The sequence below is a fragment of the Vipera ursinii genome, assembly GCF_947247035.1.
Source record: "Vipera ursinii genome assembly, chromosome: 10".
In the NCBI taxonomy this organism is placed as follows: domain Eukaryota; kingdom Metazoa; phylum Chordata; class Lepidosauria; order Squamata; family Viperidae; genus Vipera; species Vipera ursinii.
Window position 1 is genome coordinate 9,936,336 of NC_139520.1, and position 16,197 is coordinate 9,952,532.

Sequence of the window (16,197 nt, forward strand, 5' to 3'; positions counted from 1 at the left end):
CCATGTACTTATTATACATAGAGTGGAAACTTCAGAATGCCATTTAAAGTCCAGTCACTGACTTTTCTGGACTAAAAATAGTTAGAAAGACTAGGAAAAAAAGAGGTTTGAAAATACTCCTTGATGTCAGAATATAGTCAGGAGGGCTGCCAATTGAAGTGAAAGTCTGAACAGAAAAGGGATGAAGAGCTTGGCCAACTCTTTTATGCCAAGATAACAACTTGAGAAGCAAATAAGCAAGTCTGAATCCTGAAAGTTTGGGTGCAAAGTGTTCCTTGGATGGTAGCAAGAAATTACCAACACCACATTTGCAGCCCGCTCAAAAGATGTAAAGATATTCTGAACATTAAAAACCAGCTGCAGAATTTTGAACTCAAGAACCAACATATGATGCCAACAAAAGTCATCTATTACAATACATCAATCATCAACATGGACAAAAAATATTTATAATATATAAAAATAGCTACAATTCAGCTATGATTTGTACAGGGTATAAATACGTAGCTGCAATTGTTTGAAAGTAAGCTTTTTAAAAAATCAACATTTCTTTCCCCCACCTTATTATAATGCCATAAATCTTAATACAATGTATTGCCTCAAGGCAGATTTTAATGCAGTAATCTTCATGCAATGTAATTTAAAAGTGTTACCCATACTGCTATCTAGAAAACTTAAAAGTATTGAAAATAAAAAGGGGAAAACAGAGGTCCTGACAATTCAGGTTTTCAGTGTTTACAAACATAAAAGTATTTGACATTTTAAGTTAAATATAACAGAAAAGAACCACCACAATTCACACTGAAGTATTAATTATACCTACTTATTCATCATATTTATATGTCCCTCCATTTCACAAAATATTAATATAATAATAGTTTCAATCTTAACCTAAGTACTTAATATTAAAGATCTGCATTGTGCAGCTACTTAGTGTGTGTATGTGTGTTGATAAAAGCAAATCAGACAGATAAGGCAAATGTAGTAAAAAAAAGTAAGTAGAAAGTAGAAAAAGGGTGGAAAGGAAATACATTTCCTATTTTGCAATATTTGTAATTATATACATTTAATAAATAAATAAATTATAAATTTTGCCTCCCTTAAAAGCCAGCAACCTTTCTCTATTATGCCAAGCAGACTCTTATATACTGTATGGGGGGGGGGGGGCTTCCATGAGCAAGCCTCCTACTTGCAGGAGTGACTGTGCCACTTTTGTTTGTATCATTCTTGCCTTTTCAAATAATACAGAGGTGGAAATGATTTATTTGGGTACAACTAGCACATTTTCAAATCTTCCTTCAGACCTGAATTTCCTTGCATTAACTTACCCAGTTTCAAGGTTCATAAAAAAAATTGGTAGGACCTTTCCAGATTAACAAATGGTATCGAACAGCATAAACCTGCATGAACTTTTGTTAGTCTGAAAAGATGCTGCCAAACTCTATTTCATGATTGGCTATTATAGTCTAGCACAGTTGTCTTCCCCTACTAGCCAGATCCATCTCTCTTGCCCACCTATGGTACCTAATATGGCGTTTCATAGCGAGAGGCAGTCAAGCTATTCTCCAAAGCACCTGAAAGCAGGACAAGAAGCAACGGATGGAAACTAGTCAAGGAGAGAAGCAACCTAGAACTAAGGAGGAATTTCCTGACAGTTAGAACAATTAACCAGGGGAACAACCTGCCTCCAGAACTGGTGAATGCTCCAACACTGGAGGTTTTTAAGAAGAGACTGGCCAGCCATTTGCCTGAAATGGTATAGGGTTTCCTGCCTTAGCAGGGGGTTGGACTAGATGACCTCCAAGGTCCCTTCCAACTACTACTTCTTCTTCTTCTTCTTCTTCTTCTTCTTCTTCTTCTTCTTCTTCTTCTTCTTCTTCTTCTTCATCATCATCATCATCATCATCATCATCATCATCATCATCATCATCATTATTATTATTATTATTATTATTATTATTATTATTATTATTATTATCCTTTGCCCTACATGCTCTCTATGGCTATTCTGTTTACATTGTGCTGCTGATTCTCATTCAACAGTCGTCGTGCAGTTTATCCTCAAGATGGCAGCATTTGAAAATTCTTCTTAAAAAAGAAGGCAAACAGGTTTTTAGTCAATATCTGTTAAGGATTTAGTTGCATTTCAGATGTGAATCCCAAACTTTTCTTCTTCTTTTTTTCAGTTCTGAAAAACCTGGAAGCACTGTTAGTTCTGAATTCTGGAAAAAAGTTTGCACTCTCAGTGCAAGACACTGCCTTGATTTGTAAATAGAGCAACGTAAATGCTGTGGCATAACTGGCTTTTGAGTGGAGGCCATGATATTTGCACCCTCCTCCTTAAGCAAATGTAAATCAGATTAAGTGGAAGACAACAGTTGTAAATTTTTAAAGATAGGAACCTAGAACTAAGGAGAAATTTCCTGACAGTGGAATGGCTTTCCTACAGAAGTTGTGGGTGCTCTATCACGGGAAGTTTTAAGAAGAGATGGACAGCCATTTGTCTGGAATGGTATACTGTAGAGCAGGGGTGTCAAACTACCAGCCCACGGGCCAGTTGCATCATGCAGAGGCTGCGCCCACCCCAGCTCTTACAATGCAAAAAAAGTCATACGTCGCGATACGTCACCATAATGCGGCAAGTTTGACACCCATGCTATAGAGTTTCATCATCGTCATCATGATAATGATAACAAAGTTGGAAGGAACCTTGGAGGTCATCTAGTCCAACCCCTGGCTCAGACAGGAAACACTATACCATTTCAGACAAATGGCTGGCCAGTCTCTTCTTAAAAACTTCCAGTGTTGGAGCATTCACCGCTTCTGGAGGCAGGTTGTTCCACTGGTTAGTTGTTCTAACTGTCAGGAAGTTTCTCCTTGGTTCTAGGTTGCTTCTCTCCTTGACTAGTTTCCATCCGTTGCTTCTTGTCTTGACTCCAGGTGCTTTGGAGAATAGCTTGACTCCTGCTTCTTTGGGGCAGCCCCTGAGATATTGGAACACTGCTATCATGTCCCCCCCTCGCCCTTCTCTTCGTTAAACTAGACATTCCCAATTCCAGCAACTGTTCCTTATGTGTTTTAGCTTCCAATTCCCTAATCATCTTTATTGCTCTTCTCTGTACTCTTTCTAGAGTCTCAACATCCTTTTTACATCATGGTGACCAAAACTGGATGCAGTATTCTTGCTTGATCAGGTTTGGACTGGACTGAGGTCTTTTGCAACTCTATTATTCTGTGTTTCATTTCCTACCATACTTGCTTTTACAAGTTGCTTTCATCACCCCATAGAAATCAGAGGTGGGGTACTTTCACAACCTGAGCAAAAATGGAAAACAGTGGGTTTACATTGTTACAATTTCAAATGCTTTAAATATCTGGACAACTTCCGGTCAAAGTTAAACACCTTAAAGAGCTGTTATCAAAGAGCAACAACCATGAAGAGTAATAACAAGGCATCTGTAATAAGCCAAAGACGTGCTTACAATAGCTACCTTGGGTGATCTCCTAAATGTAAGATCAGATCTGGTTAACAGTTACATACCGGTAGATGGCCAGGAGGACATTCCTCCAAGACTAAATAATCAAGAGTTTGGGGGGTATCAGACTTGGGTCTTAAGTCGAAATAAGATTTGAACTAAACCCAAATATTTATTTGCTTCTTCCTGGATCTTCGTAGGCATATTGGAACATTCATCCTCTGAGGCTGTTTTATGGTTCAGAACATAAAACTGGAGCCATAACAACCTGTGCTTCATGCAGTCTCCCAAAATTTGAGCAATAACTCTTGAAGTCCTCCAAACACTATTTATGTATAATGGATAAAGCTGCAGAAGGAGAAATGAATGAAATATATGATTGACCGCAATGTCATTAACTTTGTCTAATTTTAATAAAATGCAAATCAAACTTATTTATTTATTGTCTCGGCTTAGCCGACCACTTTACATGATATCGGAGGGGCTGCACTCCAGAAAGTGCAACCATTAGCTTAATGCAGGGGTCTTCAAACTCGGCCCTTTTATGACTTGTGGACTTCAACTCCCAGAATTCCTCAGCCAACTCCCAGAATTCCTCAGCCAACTCCCAACTTCTGGGAGTTGAAGCTCACAAGTCATAAAAGGGCCAAGTTTGAAGACCCCTGTTCTAAAGCAAAGTTTAGCATCCTTCATAGATTGTCTTCAGAGAAGCGGTGTGGTGGCCTAGTGGAGAAGATGCCTCCCACTCGGAAGGTTGAGAGTTTTATCCTAGGTAGCAGATACTTCTCTCCTAGGGTGCAATGAAAAAAAATATCTACTGCAAACTTCATGTGGAGTCAGGAAGGGCATCTGGCCAGTAAATGCTCAGCTCCATCCACTCAACCCGATTTTGTAAGGGATTACAGGGATTAGGTAGTCTTTATAGGTGGATTTATAACCATTCATTTAGCCACTGTTAAAGTTACAACAGTATTGAAAAAAGGGAACTTATATCTGGACCTCACAATTGCAACCATTGCAGCAAAGTCACTTGGCATCTGGCATGGTGTTTATGACGGATGCAGCGTCCCATTTGGGACCTTCCCAGCCAGTTTTCGACAAGTCAAGTCAGTGGAGGAAGCCAGATTTGCTTTAAAGCTACAGGATTCACTTAATCACCACAAACCTGGTAGGATGAAACCCACAAATGGAACACACAGCTAGAGGGATTTACATTATTTAAAAGAAACAGAGCAAATAAAAGAGGAGGTGGAGTTGCTCTCTCTATAAGAAATAGCTGCATCTCTACAGAAATAGAGCATGACAATTCTGGGAGTTGAAGTCCACAAGTCATAAAAGGGCCAAGTTTGAAGACCCCTGGTTTAATATGTCCATCTTTGGTTTGCTGCAATGGATAACCCCAATCATAAGACTATGGCTGTAACCATTATTTTTATTGAAAAGTTTTAGAATACATTTTTTAATAACATAAACTCCCTCCCTCCATCCCCTCCTCTTGCCCTCCCTAACCCCCCCCCCGACTTCCCAGAGCTGAATACAGGGTATTAACTTTACAAACTTAAGCTAAAATATGCTACCTAACTAAAAAAAAAACATACCGTATTAAATTCTATTGCGCTTTAACTCCCCTTAAACATAACTAAATTACTAACCAATAATGAATAACTGATAATACATCATGTAAAACTAATACTTATTCAAATGCTAAATGAAACTTTTTAGTCCCATATTTATTCTGAATATATTCGATCCATCGCTCGGGGGGTCGCATAACTAGTTAGCATGCCAGAGTCTCGTTCGTTATCGGAATTAACCAGACAAATCGCTCCACCAACTAAGAACGGCCATGCACCACCACCCACAGAATCGAGAAAGAGCTATCGATCTGTCAATCCTTTCCGTGTCCGGGCCGGGTGAGGTTTCCCATGTTGAGTCAAATTAAGCCGCAGGCTCCACTCCTGGTGGTGCCCTTCCGTCAATTCCTTTAAGTTTCAGCTTTGCAACCATACTCCCCCTATGGCTGTAACCATTCTTAACCACATCAGATAAAAGATCTAGCAGCTGCATTCACAGGCCCGTATTAAACTAGATTAGTTTTCTCCTTGGCAGTTGAGTGTGCAGTTAAACGTGGCCACGGTGTTCATTTACAGTAGAATATATTCTGTGACCCTGATAATGGGCTAATTCAGTATTCATGCTAAACAATTGGATGATCACATTTGGGGGCTCAAAAGGAATGAAGGAACTTTACACTTTCAGATCCTTCCTGCTCATTTTTTAAGCAATCAGCCAATTATTTTGTTTCCATGGTAATGTATTGCTGGCTATTATGCCTGGTCAAAGCTATTAAGGTAGTCTTCCTAAAGAAAGAGAGGAGGGAATTTCATGTGGCTGATTCAGAATATACCTTCCTACAGAGCAAAACATGCAGAGTCATAGGCCACCTGATTGCAATTTTCCCAGCGACTCTTCTAAAAAAATGCATCTATGCCAAATTTAGCAGAAGTAATCTCCTTGCTGTCTTTTGGAAGGGGTACATTTCCGTTTCTTGAATAGGTCTGCAAAATCCATATGCCACCCATTCCTCTCTAACGATGGTGGGTGGTCCACATAATTATCATAATAACCCTCAATGATTAAAAAATGTAATTAAAGCAGGATACATATAAACTATTAAAAACCGATCCAACACTGAAAGTTTTCAAAACCTGAGCAAAAGGAGATTGTTTTTAGCTCCTTTCTAGATAAGGTTTCATTACCCCAGTTTATCAGAAGCCTGTTTGAGCTTGTGCGGCCATCCCAGGTTCGGAAAGACATTGTTGCTCATGAAAATCATCTTGCATTCAGAGGTCTTCTTTTAACTCCTAACCCAGGGGACTTCAAAGGTGGGAATAGAATAGAATAGAATAGAATAGAATAGAATAGAATAGAATAGAATAGAGTAGAGTAGAGTAGAGTAGAGTAGAGTAGAGTAGAGTAGAGTAGAGTAGAGTAGAGTAGAGTAGAATAGAATAGAATAGAATAGAATAGAATAGAATAGAATAGAATAGAATAGAATAGAATAGAATAGAATAGAATAGAATAGAATAGAATAGAATAGAATAGAATAGAATAGAATAGAATAGAAGCTGGAAGGGACCTTGGAGGTCTTCTAGTCCAGCTCCCTGCTCAAGCAGGAGAACCTATATCGTCTCAGACAGGTGAATGTCCAGTCTCTTTTTAAAAATCTCCAGTGATGGAGCGCCCATGATTTCTGCAAGTAAGCTGTTCCACTGGTCGATTGTCCTCACTGTCAGGAAGTTTCTCCTCAATTCCAGGTTGCTTCTCTCTTTGGGAGTCAGAGAGTAATAGCACTTAGACCTATATACTGTCCCATAGCCCTTTACAGCAGGGGCCCCCAACCTGTGGGCTGTGTCCCACTAGTGGGCCATGAGGGATTTGCAACCGGGCCACAGAAATGGCTGGTGAGCACACAGGCGCAAGCATCCTCAATTGGGCAAGCAGCGAGGGCGTCGGAATGGCTCCACACGAGGGGCTGGCAAGCAGGCACACAGCTCCATTGGCACGAGCGGCATGCATGTGCACCGGCCGCTCACTTCAATGAACTGCGCATGCATGCCGCTCGTGCCAATGGAGCTGTGGTTGCACTTGCCAGCCATTTGTGCAAAACCACCCCCTCTCCCCCACTGGTCTGCAAAGCCAGAAATGTTGGGGAATTCTGCTTTACAGCATGCTCTGAGCAGTCTGCAATGTCAGCAAATTGCCCCCAACAGTCTGGGTCTTCATTTTACCAACCTCAGGAAGAGATAGAAGGTGGAGTCAACTTTGAGCCCATCAGGATCAACTTCCAGATTCCGGGCAGAGTTTGCCTGCAATACTGCACGATAACCGCTGTGCCCTCAGGGCTTCTTAGGAACTTTGCAGAGATGCTGCTGCTACTGGCAGGTTAGAAGATTCCCATTTCGGGGAGCAAAGGGCAGATCCTCAAGTTCCAGGCCAGAAGAGTAAAGGTGCTGTGGTGTAGTGTAGTGAGGAGGTGTGTCTCCAGGAGGGAGGGGTGCATTCCAGTTGAATTAAAGGCCACTTAGATCAGATATGTGTGAGAGAAATAGGGATGACAGCATCCCCTCCCTAACAGTTCCTACTAGGGCGTATTGTAGATGCAGATAGTAGAGTCCTCAATCTGGCAAGATTTTATTAATGCAAAACAATAATAATAATAATAAAACCTCACCCTAGACGAACGTGTCATTATCAGTTTTGAACCTGACAGGTCTCCACAATATTTTGCGGGAGGGACCATATGAGAATCATGAGTATTACATTGGGGTGTAATTAACACAGGAAACAGACACAACCTGATATTTTAAACTGTATGCCTTTTAGTCCATAAAGTGACACCACACACACACACACACAAACACACACAAACAAACAAACACACACACACACACAAACACCTTGCATCTTAAAATAAAAAAAGTTTGAGGGTGGAGGTTCGCTCTCTGAGCTTGTGAGTTGGTTTCTGAGCGTTTTGTTACCAGGCTAGGTAACATCTTCAGCAGAATTTAGGGGGTGTCAGTGTTGGCGTTCTTCTGTTTATAAAGGTTTCAGGCGTGGGGCTGTCAAGTGAGGGTCTGCTGAAAATGTTAGCTAGCCTGGTAACGAAATGTTCAGAAAGAAACCCACAAGCTCAGAAGACGAACCTTCACCCTCATCCTACACCCAAGCTACAGATATTTGCCACTACTGCTTGTTTGTTTTTTTCCTGAAATGTTTCTGTACAGGTAGTCCTCGACTTACAACAGTTGTCAGGCCTGGGATTTCTATCATCAAGCGATGCAGTCATGAAGTGCAAACCACATCGCTTAACAGTGTCAATCCCTGAAGTCCCCACTGCTACCATTAAATGTTTTGCCGTTTATTCTGTGCAGCAGCAAAGAGGTGAGCTCTTGGGATTAAAATTGCAAGCCGAGGGCCCCCAATATACAAATTGGCATAGCTTTTCTGCACTTTTGGAAAACAAACACATTCGACTGTTAGCAAGCAACAGACAACAATCAAATAAAATATTCACAGCCCTGGTAGAGGATGGCTTTCTAGAGGGTTAGGGTTCATTATTAAAATATTACAATCCTCTGCCCTTCTGTTTCTAACTGATAAGACTGGCAATTAAGCAAAACCTGTAAGCTAATTTAATCCTCTAGCTACAGTATGAAAAGGGACTTAATCCCAAACCAGCTAGTGGGCTGGTACCGAGTTCCTTGATAATGACAATCACACGATCCTTCTAGAAATATACAGGCAGAGCGGCGGTTTCCCCCCAAAAGGAAAGGAGACCAAAAAAGTGGAATTAAGAAAAATGGACAGCCATACCAGTCTTACATGCTCCCATACCAAATGGATGGCAAGGGACGCAAGAATAGTTCTGTCGTTCTGCTTCCGAATGCAGTGAGCGTCCTTCTGGAACCCTAAACAAAGCCTTGCATCAAGGTGTGCATGGAGAAAAGGTGAAAGGACCATTGTTATCCTGAAGCTCTTTTGGAATTGCTTAGCATCTCCTTGGATGGGAAGCCAGAAGACGTGTCTGCTCTGTTCCGTTGATCCGTGTGTTTCCTGGCAAACGTCCTGATGGGTTTTTTGGTTTCACTCCAGAACTGACACTAGACTGTTGAATGAGTCCTCCAAGGCAATCTTGCTGGGAACAATCTGAATGTCTTTCTGGCAAAAACACGGCTCCTGCAGTAAGATGGCCTAGTTAGGTAGTGGAATTTATTTATTTAATTTAATTTAATTTAATTTTTTAAAAAATAACAGGGCTGCTGCAGTGCAGAGAGAGAAGCTGGAGAGAGAGAGAGAGAGAGAGAGAGAGAGAGAGAGAGAGAGAGAGAGAGAAAGAGAGAGAGAACTTCCTGAAAGGCTGTTTCTTGTCTTGTCTTCAGTTCAGGAGGTGTAGAAAAATTTCCTGCCTATAGGGTGGCTCAGTGGGTTGGGATACTGAGCTTGTCGATCAGAAGGTCGGCAGTTTGGCGGGTCGAATCCCGAGTGCCGCGTAACAGAGTGAGCGCCTGTTACTCATCCCAGCTTCTGCCAACCTAGCAGTTTGAAAGCACGTAAAAATGCAAGTAGAAAAATAGGGACCACACCGGTGGGAAGGTAACAGCGTTCCGTGCGCCTTTGGTGTCTAGTCATGCCAGCCACATGACCACGGAGACGTCCTCGGACAAGCGCTGGCTCTTCGGCTTTGAAACGGAGATGAGCACCGGCCCCTAGAGTTGGAAACGACTAGCACGCATGTGCAGGGGAACCTTTACCTTTAGTCAGTATTAGCTAAAGCAGTGGTGGAGAACCTTTTGGAGACTGAACGCCCAAACTGCAACCCAAAACCCACTTATGTATCTTCGGGTGCCGGGTGGGCATGGCCAATTGGCTGGGCATGCCCCATTGGGTGGGCGTGCTCCATTGGGTGGGCGTGGCTGTGGTGGTAACGGCAGACTGGGTGGGACTAAAAAGTTCAATCAATTCCAACTTTGCAAGATCTTTTTTTCCCCCCGCAAGAAGTTGAAATTGATTGGACTTTTTTTGCACATGGCAGGAAAGACCTAAAGCGAAAAGGTTTTATAAAACCAAGCTGAAGGCCTAGGACTGGGGCAATGGTACGTGTGCCCACAGAGAGAGCTCTGCATGCCACCTGTGGCACATGTGTCATAGGTTCGCCACCACGGAGCTAGAGCTACCAGATCTGCACCACAAAAATCCCATTGACCCCCAGGTCTTCTGCGTCTCTCCTGTTTATTGGCTGACATGATTTTTGTAGCCTAGAGTTGGTAGCCCAAGGTTGATAATGTCAGATTGGGTCAACCAACACTCCACGTCTAGAGTTTTACCCATTGAGTTAAAGTATAAACTGCTTCCTTAACCTCTCAATTGCCAGGAAACCATGCCACCAATTTTTAGCTCTTCTGACAATAATTATTCAATAGCAATAGCACTTAGACATATACACTGCTTCACAGTGCTCTACAGCCTTCCCTAAGCAATTTACAGAGTCAGCCTATTGGCCCCAACAATCTGGGTCCTCATTTTACCATTTTACAGAAGGATGGAGGGCTGAGTCAGCCTTGAGCTGGTGAGATTCGAACTGCTGAACTGCTGGCAGTGAGCAGAATTAGCCTGCAATACGGCATTCTAACCATGGCACCACCATGCCTTCATGTTTTGAAGGTGCTGAGTTGCACAAGTTAGAAGTTTGTGCTACAGTTACATCCGGCTTAATGCACAGCCTTACTGAAAATGTGCAAGGATAATTCTGCAAGCAAAGCTTGGCACCCACCCTTGCTCTTTCTGAGCCCACCTCCCTTGTTAGCTCTTAGATGTGCTGGATTAAGGGCCACGAGGCAAAGTTAATGCTATGCTTCATAGTTTATTTATATTTTTATGTAAACATCATTTGCTTGGTAGGCACAATATAACAAAAGCTCTAAAGCAACAGAGAACAATTAAAACAAACATTTCAATTCACTTAGTTCAGGTGGATGACGAAGAGAGGCTGTCATAGTTCCATAATCCAAGTTGGGAACTCATTTCCTTTTACTTGATGAAAGCAATCGATTAATTAAGAGGAAAAACTTGAATGTGGATTAGTAACAAGAAGTTAGGGCTCAAAGATTCTGAACTCTGTTCCCCAGTAATAATACTGATTAGATAACATTCCTTTTCTACATAGTGAATTCTCCAGGCAGAAATGCAAACTCAAATGTTCCCCACCTCCGTCCAGTTTTTTCCTGCACATTGAAAGCAAGACTTGTTAACAATGGATTTTGAGACTTTATTTGCCACTGCTTCCCACCTATTTCTTCACCTATATGGGGCATTAGAGCCCATCATACCTCCAATGTATTCTGATGCGGGCATTTAACCCTTTCGAAATTCAAGTGATGATATCTCTTTCTAGATTTTCCTGAAAAGCCAGGCTAGAATTATAGGGAAATGAAGTTGCTTGATTGACAGATAGGGAGGACGTAAGCCAAGGGTTTAGAGGGAGCTTCCAGTGCTTTGGACTCTTTCACCTAATCCCGGGAGAAAATTCAGGTCCAGTGAACCTCAGGCACGTAAGATTTGAATTCAATGGATCACAGGCAATGTCAGTTTGCATGAACGTTAGGCTATTTTGATTCCACTTGAAGTTAAAGCCTCTCTCTAGCTCATAAAATGTAAGTTGCTGGATTGTTTCAAAAGAAGGCATCCAAGGACAGTGGTGTTCCTGAAGTGGTTTCCATAATTTAAGAGTTCTCAGCAAATCAATGATCCACAAATCCACACCCTTTTGTTTCAATATTTGCAACGCTGCAGGACTAAATGTGAGGTCAATTTGTCTGAGTTATCAACATCACAGCTGAAGAGGAGCAAACGTAGCATATTTCATATGGACCTTGGCCTTCAAACACAGAAGGAGGTCCTTGGGAACAAGCTGAATCACAGATGTTCTAATGCTATCACAACATTTCTAAAAACAGAGTGGGGGAAACCAGGACTAAATCTAACACCAATTAATTTCCTGGCTTCCTCTCTCTCAAATTACACTCAGCCTTATCGACCTTTTTGCTGATGGGAATACTCAAGATGAAAATCAGGTCAAATAATAAATTTTGCATTGCTGGCTAAAGGTTTTCAGCTTTGGGTTGGCTGCCTTCTGGATATCTTTGCCATCATCAAGAAGTGCAAAACTGCACAAAGGAAAATAGGAGTAGCATTTTTCTTTCTGCAATAGAAGACTGATGAACAATGGATTAAAAGGTAGGCCCTAAGGGATTACGTAACGTCATACAGTAAATGAGTGAGGAATAATGTATCATGGAGGATGCACATCTACAAAGATTTAGGGATTTATGTGTTAATTTCAACCATGCGCATGGTGCAGAAAACATTGCAAAGCTTCCCCTCCCCCTCCAGAACTCTGTTTCATCTGAAAGTTAGTCTATTTAGCCATGGACATGAATCTCTCTTCCATCGGAAGCAGCTTTGCCTATTTCTAAATGTTTCCTTTCAAAAGGTTTACTGGCAAACAGGTCAAAAGATGGAGTTTTAATGCATCTCTCTTTGCCCTTGGTTAAGCGAGGAGCCTATGATAGCAATAGCACTTAGGCTTATATACCACTTCATAGTGCTTTACAGCCCTCTTTAAGCAATTTAGAGAGTTAGCATATTGCCCCCCGAAATCTGGGTCCTCATTTTACCAACTTCAGAAGGATGAAAATTTGAGTTAACCTTGAGCCTATCAGGATCAAACTCCTGGCAATGAACTGAATTAGCCTGCAATACGGCATTACAACCACTGTGCTGCCATGGCTCTTGATCAATTCTTGGCTCTCTCTAATTGCTTTCTTCTGGGCATCTCTGTGGATTGAATTAAAAACAAGAAGATAAATATTTGGACAGGTGCAATGATGCAAAAAGGTTGGCCCACTCAGCGAGGGTTTACCAGTGTCATCTCTGCTCTCTAAAGTCTAGAAGAAGGACTCAAGTGAAGGCTAAGCTGATCTTCTGGGAAGAGGCAACTTTTGATAGTGGCGTGTGTTGGTTAATGACCAAAATAAAGTTTGATTTGATTAATTTTATAGTGGTAAGTTTGCAATGGCTGCTGCCATTAAAACACATCTAAAATATGGCATTCTATTGGCATTTGTTTGGCATAGTCCCTTCATTCCATCTATTTTTTTGCTTTCTTCTACATTCTTGAAGAGATGGCATTCTGCAGAGATACATTGATTTACTGCAAAAAAGCTGTAAGTCGCAAAAAATGGAATGGTACATGAATGTGCAATAATTGCAATTTAAATGGCTTTCAAAACTGGGTTGAAACCAATCATGAAGAAAGTAGCTATTATTTATCATTGCTACTACTAGAGATACCTGAATAATAAGAGAAGGCTGATGATAGAATGAGAACACTGCAGGAATATTATTTTAATGATGGATATAAAATCTATTGGCAGGGCAGTGAATAACTAGAGAAGGCTCTTACAAACAGTAGTGTGGTTATAATTCTGCCACTGAAATTTCAAAGTGGGGCTTCAATCAAAGCTGTTCATTTTTACTACTGTGCAAACATTCAGTCTGAAGACGTTTATACCCGAAAGTGATTCAATCAAATATTGAAAGCAAACTGACTCTTAAAAATACATTGGGCAGATGCTTAAATCTTATTGGATCCTTTTGAAGTGATCTGGATTTTTTTTTTTTGTGGACAGCAAAAATGGCTTTTTAAAAAAAGTAATTGAATCGATTTGCTTATTTGATCCAAACATTTCAATAAAACTCATGTCAGTTCATCGAATCTGACCAATTTTCAAAATCAAATCAATCATTTGAATGGATCTGTTTCCCAGTTTAGCTCTGGATCAAGTCTCAAACCTGTTGCAATCCCAGACTAGTATAGATATTCTGCTACCATTAAAGCCATTTTTTCACACTTTGGGAAAAGAAGACAACTGGAGATTTAAGAGGGTGAGAAAGTAACAATGCAGGAATGGACAAGAGTGCACTTTCCCTTCTGTCTAAAGACCAATGGCTATAAAATTCCTATTAAATTTGATTGGACTGCACACCCAGCCAAGTGTGGCCATTTTATTTTCTTCCAGCTCTGAAAATTGATATAATTATACTAAATGATGTGTATAAATAATGATAAATTATTCTAACAACTTGATACCTCAACTCACTTCCTTTCTTTGGGCTTTTATGATCCTTAACTTGGTTTGTTTGCATCTAGGGTTTGGTTGATTGACAACTTCAAGGAACTAGAGAATAATCTTTGTAAAATGGCTTTTTGTCAAAGTCAATCTTTTTAGGATCAGAACAGAACCCAACTGTTCTGAAAAATAGAAAAATACAATTGGAATGTTTAAAATAAGATGTTAATCCAAATGCATCTCTCTTTTTTTTTTGAGGAAAGATGTTAGTAATAATTTTGTGGTTCTCCAAGACATTTGGACAAATATTTTCTTTGATTAATGAAGTGGGTAACACAAAAGCTACATAGGAAATGGGATCACAGTACTTTGCCTATAAGAAAAATGAGAACGAGACATTAATCACATAAGGCTTACACAAAGCATCAGTATTTGGATATAGCTTTAAGAGACTAATATTTCTTTATATGGGTTGAGTGGAAATAGTTACTCTTGAGCTACCTTTAAGTATTCTTAAGAGTGCTGTTTTGCTTAACAATGCTAAAAGAAGATGCTAAACAAACATTTAGGAAAAGTCATTCCCAAAAAATTTCTTTGTACAATAATATAATTTAGGCAAACCAACTATAAACATTTGTTGGCAATATTTTTAGTGAACCCATTTTAATTAATTGGTGGAGTCTGACCACTAGTATTACCGTAACAACCATTATACACTGATAATTGCACAAATCAGTGTGTTTTAGCATGTCTTGAGGATTGACTGCTTTGTATACCAAACAATAGTGTACACATGAGGTATTTTCTTGAGAAATGAGAAGAATTTGTTTACAACGATGGGGTGATCTTTACAGAGCAGGGGAAAAAATGATAATTGCCTACCAGGATAGTCTTAGTTTGTGATTCAAAGGAGATTTTCCTTCTTTATGCCCATGCAGGAAATGCATATTTATTGATACTTCACGGGCAGTTCTCCAAATATATACTAGGATAGGGCTTTATGTGCACATGGAATTATCAGGGTTCATTCTATCATTGCGCAGTTAATGATTATATTTTTGCCATGAAGGAGAACATTGGCCTAATACAATGGTTTAAGGCTTTGTATCAGTTTATCAGCAGAGAGGGTCTGATTGTATTAACTTCCCCACCTATTATAAAGCATGAGTACAACATTTGCCTGTGGATCAATCTGAACCTTTCATAGGGCTGGGAAGAAAGACAAGCTAAGTGTCACCAAAGAGAAAGCAAGCATTAAATGTTTTCCTTCTGTTTTCTTGACTCCAAATGCATTTTAAATAGCTTGATTTCTCTTCATATTCCCCCATATTACCAAGCCACTAATTTTAACTTGTTTTTTCCTTCTGTTCAACTGTGTCCAATTCTCAGAGACTGCCTGGACAAGTCCCTGATGGCTTGCCATTGCCTCGTTCCTAGAGCTGAGAGAAAGTGACTGGCCCAACCAAGGTCACTTGGGTGGTTTGGTGCCCAAAGTGGAGCTAGAATTCACAGTTTCCTGTTTTCTAGCCTGATGCTTTAACTACCACGTCAAACTGAATTTCAATTTCAATTTAAAATTACCGAAATAGAGTTGGTAATAGGTAGGGGTTAGTCTGGGCTACAAATTGCGTGCTTGTGTTTTAAGAGAAGAAAATGTCCGTAAGAGTCCAGGCTATGCACGTCTGCAACTATTGTAGATGTGGACTACAACACTGTCCACAGAAGTTAACATCCTCCCTTTCTCCAAAACCAACCAACCTCAACCTTGTCAAAGTGGCTTGAAAATTTGCCTCGGGAAGCAACATGGAAAGATGTTTCTGTCTCCTATCACTGTAGATGATAATAAGGCTTTTGATAGGTATTCAACAAGACTCTTACAGGCAGACTGGAGACCACAGGATGGAATGTCATAATACTGGGAAAGTCAGAATGGCACTTCAGTTCAAAACATCAATGACCAACACCTGAATAGCTCAGCTGACTGCAGACAAAAGGAAAAACAAAACAGCACACACTGTACTAGAGCATTT